Genomic DNA, 8,597 nt, shown 5'->3' on the forward strand with positions numbered 1-8,597 from the left:
ACAGAGACACATCTATTTGCAAATCACCTCCATCTGAATATTGTATAATTTAGTGAAGCTACTGCTTGTATAAGCTACTATTATCAAGATGCAGAGGCTGAAATTATCTAAAACTGTTTGATAAATATCCTCAAATTTCTCTCTTGCTTTCCTTCATCTGGCTGTGCCCACCAAGTGTTCTTAAAATTACAAAAAGTAAAACTGTGCCCTTTAGCTTCAAATATATTCAAATATAGACTTCGACAAAAGAGTGTTAGAACCATTTCATCAAGTCCTCCTGGCTCAAGGTCATATTAAACATGCCTGTGATTAGACATCCAAGTAACTTGTTTCTTCATTTCTCTGGCTTTTCAGAAATCTCATTGGCAATCAATTGGAAATTTCTGATCCATGAGCAAATGTCAGAGGGGCTGAAAACAGTTAATAGGTAGACTCTTTTCAGGGCAGATCTTTTCCAGCCCAAATGATCCTTGATAAGCTGCAGTCTGACCCTTTTAAAGGAAAGCAGAATTGAGTACAGAAACAGGAGTGAGAAGACAGCAGATGATTTTAAAGCATACATAAAATCTCCAAAACAAATTTAACCCACTCCTTTCATTAAGGAAAGGAGGATATCTAAACTTGCTCTAATCATTTTCATGAAAGAAATCCAAGAAAGGGAATGCACACAACCATCAGCTTCCAGGAATAGCTTTCTTCATACTGTTTCAGCCAGATAATATTAGGCTGTCAACAACTGGCTGACCCATGTTTCATGGCTCCTCAGAGGATGATGTCTCAGAGGACTCTGTGTACTTACTGGCAATCAAAATGTCAAAGACTGAACAATGCTACCAAAATGCTTTTTTTTTTTTTTTCTGAAAATGGAACTACTGAACTCTTGCAGGTCTCTCTCAGAACATGAAACTAAAAATTCTTTTTCTCAGGAATTTACAAAGTGTAAATGTAAATGTGAGATGTAGGAAGTGGGAGTAGTGCTGAGGTTTTATCAGATTCATTTTCAGAATCATGTAAAAGAGCAATCTACATTACTGGGTTTTTCACCACTGGTCCAAAGGTCATTGATAGGGCAGGACAGCAGAAGACAAGAGTAAATTAACTCCTAATGTTACATATAGTACTAAGCCAGTAAGAAAGTCTGCTGAGGCAAGAAATGTACTCCAATGAAAGACATTTCCAACAATAAATGCCAATATTTGCACTAAAGCCAAAGGAGAGAGGAAGAAGCCTGGAAAGTCACTGATAATAGAAATCCTGTCTGCCATGACCAGGTGCTTAAAGTTTTATATTAAGTGTGTGCATCTTAGGCAGAGGTTGGGCAGATTCACTTTAGATGAAATCCCCAATTCTTATAATCAAACTATAAGTAAGATATTAACCTTTGGGGAGGCTTTGGAGAAATTAATCTTTTAGGGCAGGTAAGAAGCAGATGCAGAAGGGAAAGGGTAATCATGTTCTCTACTTCTCAAAACCCCAGTCATTAAGAACATAATTTCTAGCAGGGGTGTTTTCCCCCTTTTATCTCTATAGCTCAGAATTCAGAGCTGCAATAGAAGCAAACAATGAGGTGCACATTACATCTTAATAGTCGGCTCTTTTGTTTATTTCTCGCTACTTGCGTAAGGTACACAAGGGGCAGTCCTTATCTTTAAAATATAACAAAACATACAGCAAAACTGCTTTTCTCAAGCAGAAAATGAGGAACCTTTATATTTTGTAGATTATGGTTGATCTTATTTTGAACTGTCCACTGTGCTGATCATGTCAGTTTATGTGGATCATTTGTTGCTGTATTTGCTTTGCATGGCAAGGCTTTGGTAGCAGAGGGGCTACTGTGAGAAGCTGTGAGAAGCTGTTAGAAGCTTATCCTGTGTCCAGCAGAGCCAATGCCAGACAGATCCAATATAGACCCACTGTTGGCCAAGGCTGAGCCCATCAGTGATGGTGGTAGTGCCACTGGGATAAGGTATTCAAGAAGGGAGAAAAAACCTTCTGGATTTGCACCTGTAGCAGAAGAGCAGAGTGAGAGAATATGTGAAACAGCTCTACATTAACCAGCATCAGCGAAGGTGAAGGGGGTGGACGTGCTCCAGATGCCAGAGTAGCGATTGCAAGCCATGGAAGCCCACAGTGGAGCAAATATCCACCTGCAGCCCCTGGAGGAGCGCACACTGGAGCAGGTGGATGCAGCTGAAGGAGGCTGGGGCCCCATGGGAAGCCTCTGCTGGAGCCAGTTCCTGGATGAACCCCTGGGTCCATGGAGAGAAGCCCACACTGGAGCAGGTTTGCTGGCAGGACTTGTGACCTTGTGAGGGACCCATGCTGGAGCAGGGCGTGCCTGAAGGACTGCACCCTGGGGAAGGGATCTGTGCTGGAGCAGTTTGTTAAAAATCGCATCCCAGAGGAAGGACTCACATTGGAGAAGTTCAGAGAGGATGTCTCCCATGGGAGGGATGCCACGCTGAGTGGGGGAAGAGTGTGAGTTCTCCCCTGAGGAGGAAGCAGCAGCAGAGGCAATGTGTGATGAACAGACCGCCAACCTCATTCCCCATCCCCCTGCACTGCCTGGGGGGAGGAGGCAGAGAAATCAAAAGTGAAGTTGAGCCCAGGAAGAAGCAAGAGGTGGTGGGGAGGTTTTTTAAATTTGGGTTTATTTCTCATTACTCTACTCTGATTTGATTAGCAGTAAATTAAACTAATTTCCCCAAGTTGAGCCTGTTTTGCACATGACAGTAACTGCTTGAGTGATCTCTCCCTGCCCTTATCTCAACCCACAAGCCTTTCATTATATTTTCTCTCCCCTGCCCAGCTTAGATCTTGACAGTGATTTCTGAACTGTACAGATGAAAAACAACATAAGAGAAAATATTAATAGCTTCTATTGACAGAGAGTTTATTCCAAGCCACTCAAAGTGTAGAATCAGGACCCTCAAAGCTATTTTCATAGTAGCAAATATGGTTTCTCTGCTCAAAAGAATTGCAGTCTAAGATTAGCACTAGCAGAGGCACACAGGTGGGAAAACATCAGCAAAGAAAATACAACCAGGAAGAATAATAGGCAGCAGTCACAGTTTAATCAACAGCCTGACTCTTGTAAAGTGTGCTTTGTTGGTAACACAGCGAGGGAGGATTTTTATCCTTTATAATGAGGATATCTGTACCTGCTACAGGAAACTTGTCTCGAGCCTGGGAGGGCATGAAGATGTCTGACTGAAATTGAATAATACTCTGGGAGGGGCCAGCATCAGAGGCTAGTGGGAGGCAGTAATTAACCTGAATATGTGATGAGAAGTAGATGAACTACCAAAGGCTTTGAAAGTCATGTAAAGAAAATGTGCTTATTAGTGAGGTATTAATGGAGGAATGAGATAAGAAAAAGGATGCACAAAGAAGGGATGAAGAGAGAAGAGGGTCATGGCCACAACAGCAGGCTATGGAATTGTGTGGTTGCATTTTAGGTAGGTATAATGCAACTTCCAAGATCAGAAAAACACAGCTGAAACATTATAGAAACCAGGATGGCAGTTTTAGGAACTAAATCTCCCTAGCCTCACGCTGTTCTTAAGCAGGGGCAACTTGGGCAATGAGATAACTTCAGCCGAGTATTTTCTATACTCTTGGATGGGGGTTTATGGTTTTGGAGTGTAGAAATCCCCTAGGATTTAGGACTCTGTTTTAAACATGACAGAGGCTGTGGGTCTTGAGGGGAGATACTGTCTTTCCCAAGGACAGTAGTGGGAGCAGAGTGAGGGCACAGAAGGTCAGGCTCACATGCAGATGTGTTCTAAGCTGCAGGAGCAAGATATAGAGAAGGCAGTAAAGGAGTTTTGAAATGAGGGGGAGAAAGTTCATCATTAGGATGAAAGTCATGAACTTCATTGGGGATGTGGAGACAGATCTGGCCCAAGTCCAGAAATGTTTGAGAATAATAAGAAAATCAAGGAAAACCCAGAGCTGCAGATTGCTTTTTCTTGTTGTTTTGTTTGTTTGTTTTTAAATAATAGATGCATATTTTTATAATAATTGGAAAGAAGCAGATTGATTAGGTATGGAAGCCTTGGTCTGCTCTTGAAGAGATGAACTGTGCACCCAGTGTGTACCTTTGCAGAGCTCTTAGAGTGAAGAGATGGAACTATGGAGAGTAAGAATTGGGGAAGGGACATAGAAGGATTCGCCTAAGGAAAGAAACAGAAACCCATGAAATCCACAACTGGAATTTAAAAGCTACAAAATAAAATTATCTGATTCTGCTTCCACAAACATAGACATGACCATCTGGCAAATAAGAAAAAGTCCACATCTCAACTTGTTAAAAATCCACTAACATTTTAAAGGCTACATGTAGAAGCCAAGGTATTTTTTGGATCACCTCAAAACCTCTTTAGGGGCATGTCCTACCTGAGATCTCAATCCTTTAAAACTGACTTCTTCCTGTAATGAGAATTAAGACATACCCTTTGAAATATGATAAAGATCCCATCTATCTTTTACAGTTAAGTATTCCCTTCCCCAATAAATAACCTTAAACATGAGATGTAAAGACATGCACTTTCACAGCTTCTATTAGGACAATCTTTGGATAATGAAAAGATTGGGAAATAAAAAAAGAAATATGAAAAGATGTGCAGTTGGGACAATGCTGATCCAGGCTGCTGATCTGGTTCTGTAGTTCTACTTGGTTACTTTGAGAAAGGCCAGATGAGACACATTCTGCTTCCAAGCAGTGGGATGCATGAATATCTTTTATTTGGAAGAAGCCTCAAGTGACACAATTTTATTTACCCGCCTCTTCTGGGCCTTTGTTTTCTTCCCTAAAGAGCTACCCATAGAGCACTGGTGGATACTCATGGCCTTTGCTGACTCAACTTTTTTTAGTAGATTCACTCATAGATTTCACACTTTGCAACATTTCGACCATCAGTTTCATAACAGCCTCTCTCCAAGATCAGATTATATTGGATTTAATTGGTTTACAGAAACTGTCCCTTGTGACCAGAATGAGATCTTCCACTGTGCTCTACCTTGCAAAGTGCTGCTGAGAACAACTGTCTGTACCCTGAATTTCTCAAAGGGCCTCTTGACCTCGCAAAGCTCTGATATTTGGATGATGCTACGATCATTCACTACTGCTTTAGTCCTGCTACGCTAATCTGCTGATGCAAGTAAGCCTACTAGACCTTCATGGCCTTCAAAACTGCTTCTGTTCCTGAATTTCAGCAGGTTCTAAGAGGCATCTCTCCGTCAGCCTCTTGCTAAGCAGAACAGACAACTAAATTTTGCAATTAAGTCTCATACTGCAAAAGAAACTGTCAGCTAGTAAACATCCTAAAAGGACTCAAATTAATGGTTGATGCATTTTATTAAATTAGCAGCCCAAATCTGCATGCCAGCAAAAGCTCCTAGCTTCTGATTACCTCCGGGAACAAAGACTAGAGCATGCTTATAAATAGTGGCAGTGGGCTTAGCATATGTTACCTTCTTTCCTAGATAAATATTAATGAGCCATGCAGAAGAAGCAGATCTCTAATAGGAAGGAATTTTTGTAGCTCTCCTCAAATCAATGCTGACATGATAATTTCACAAGGAAAAGATTTGATTCTTAATTTTCAGCAGTTTTACTTCTTTGCAGTGGTTCACTGCATTGCACAAGTTTCCATGAAGCTTTATGCATTAGTAGCTTGTTGCTTTAAAATGTCTGCAGACTTTTATTTTTAACAAAAAAAGCAGTGTTGCATTTCTGAAAACTTGATATTTGGGACCCCTTTGAAATCAACTCTGGATCCTGAAAGGAGACCTTTAGAGATTCCATTCTCTAAATCAGACAGAAAAATTGGAACATACTGAAGTGGGACAATACTTTAAAACTGATACAGGTCCATATCTGAAAGCAGAGAATTTATCTTCTGCCAGATCTGAGCAGATGAGAAAATTAGACCTTTTTTCATCTGAATCCCTACAAAGCCTAAATGCATTGTACTTTCCCTCAATGCTGGACAGGTGCTAAAGGTTATGCCATTGGCTTTTATTCCTAGACAGCTGTACCTTTATGTCATACTGTCATGGCTATTTTCCACAGATCATTCCCCAATGGATATGAATGAATTTTATAGCAGGTTATAATCCGCCCATAGTACAGCAGGTAGGTTAAAATCCCTTCAGGTATATAACTGGAGACAGCTTGAACTGGAGGGATGATCATTGAGCCAGATTCTCTGGCACCAAAACAGGCTTTTGCACTGATTTTAGTGTGAATTAGAGGCTCCAGCAGCCTCAGACTGATACCACAGCTCTTTTCACACAAGCAGTCAATTCTTCTGATTGTGACAAAGCAGGAGAATTATGGCCAGTGTGCAAGGAGAGGAGACAGGGCAGGATTGAAGTGGTTTCCTGTGGAGCATCTCCAGGAACATTGTTAAAAATCAAATTCCTTGTAGATGAATGAGAAACAGACACCAACTTCAGCTTCTACCTCCATGAACTGAAATGTGTGAGGATCAGTGCAATGAATGAATAATAGCTGCTAGAAACATTGTAAGGGAGGACTGGAGGGGATGTTTTTGCTTGACCTCAGTTGCCTACTTAGGGTAATCGAATGATATTTGGAGGGCATCTGAGTGCATTTTTCAGCAACTGTGCCTGACCAGTACGAGTTGAGAAACTCAGTGTGTATTTGTGCCTTCTGAGCCCATGTGCTTATTTCTTTGTCTGGGTCCTCAGAGTAAAAATCAAAACTAGGCCCAGCTGTTCCATATAATTAAATTTCAGTAACTCAAGCTGGGTGATTTTATTTTGACTAGTGACTTAAAAGTGATGGCATTTAAATGGCCTTAACTGTATTTCAAAGTTAACACTGAGAAACTTCACACAGACATTAGTGTTATTTGCCTGTTGGCAAACTCAACAAAAGTTGATTTACACAGCCAAGGTTATCTTTGCTAACAGAAGGACTCAGAATTTCATTATTTAAAATATGAGTATGAATCTCATCAGAGTTCAGGAGGCTACAGATGCCATTACACACAACTTAGCAGCTGAGTCAAGAGCAGAGGTGAAGTTTATATTGTGCACTGAGCCCATGTTCAAACATACCTAAGATGCAAGAGCCAAAACCCACACGACATTATCTGTGGCCAGGACAGATCTGACTGTACAATGAGGCCTTTTCTTTTCTGTACTTAGGTTTCTTTCTATGTGTCTGTCTTCTCTCTCTAATTTATTTATAAGATATTTACACCATACATGGGCAGTCTGTGAAGCAATAAACCAATAATAGGCTCAGTTTTCATTCAGTTTCTATATTTGGGTATTTTAGTACATCAGAATCTGGATATAAGAAGTATTAACAGTCTTATGCCAGCAGAAAGAAATTAATTTTATGCCTGCCTCTGCACAGAAGCCAAAAGCTTCAGGAAATAAGATCTCTTCTCATAAGCATCTTTTCAGATCCAGTTAGGAGAGGAGAAAATAAACAATGAAATGCAAGCTCCTGGGCAACAGCCCAGCAGTGAGATATGATCGTTCATGTGACAATACATATGATACACAAGACGTGTCTCACTGGCACTCCAGGACTCCAGCACTTATTGATGATCCAGGTAGAATCTGGTGCTTTCATCAAGCCTTGGCCCTCGGGAGTCCAGTTGTGACAGGGGGCTATGTGCAGCCTGGCAGAGCAGAGAGGAAGAGCAGTCTTCTACAACCTGAGCACCCCTTGTTGTGAAACAAATCCTTGGAAGCAGCATGCACAGCCTGAGGAAAGCAGCAGTTCCAGAGCCTGGGTGGGGACATGTTTTCTGCATGCCCCTCCAGCAGTGACATGCAGCACCATGACAAGGACCACTGCTAGGAAGATGGCTTTACTTTCTTCCTGCAGCTCTTCATAACCCAAGGCTGAAGCCTCAGAGAGAAGCATGGGGAATGCTTACTGAGCCTGCCCAGGAAGACCAGGTGGTCCTTAAAGGAAGTCAGGTGAGCTGAGGTCAGTCACCACAGCCAGACCTGTCACACTGGGTGAATATTTTGCTGACCACTTGGAGCAGCGCTACAGAAATGAGTGAGAAACCAGCGAGCACAATGGAAGAAAACAAATGAGGGAGGAAAAAAATAATCTTCTTGGCAAGACAAAGAGGGAAGCAATGAACAATGATTACTGATGAATAATGACCCAGAATTAATGGAGAAGGGCAACAGCAAAAGCTGTGCACAGAACACAAATATTTTAGAATGAGAATAAACAGTGACATTAGTTGGGTGGCCAGAACTCATTACCCATTCACATAATACTTGTCTACACTACACACCATGGCTGATGGCTGTGGCTCGGGCTAGAACATTGCCCTTGGAGATTTTATAATTTTATCAGAAGAGCCTTTGCACAAGAGGCAAGCTGTTCCAAAATTGAATGAAGGGCTAGGTTTTCCTCTTGTTATTATTGGTATTTTAAATTTAAATTCCTCTCAGATATGTAGCCCTATTTGGGAAGAATGTTGAGCTACACAGGCTTGAGGGCATTTGCCAACTTAAGCACAACTAAATTAAGCCAGAAATGCTGAGCAGAAGTGAAAGCAATATCACACTGTATTAGAAGCCAGGATTAT

Source organism: Molothrus aeneus, chromosome 3, assembly GCF_037042795.1.
Source record: "Molothrus aeneus isolate 106 chromosome 3, BPBGC_Maene_1.0, whole genome shotgun sequence".
In the NCBI taxonomy this organism is placed as follows: domain Eukaryota; kingdom Metazoa; phylum Chordata; class Aves; order Passeriformes; family Icteridae; genus Molothrus; species Molothrus aeneus.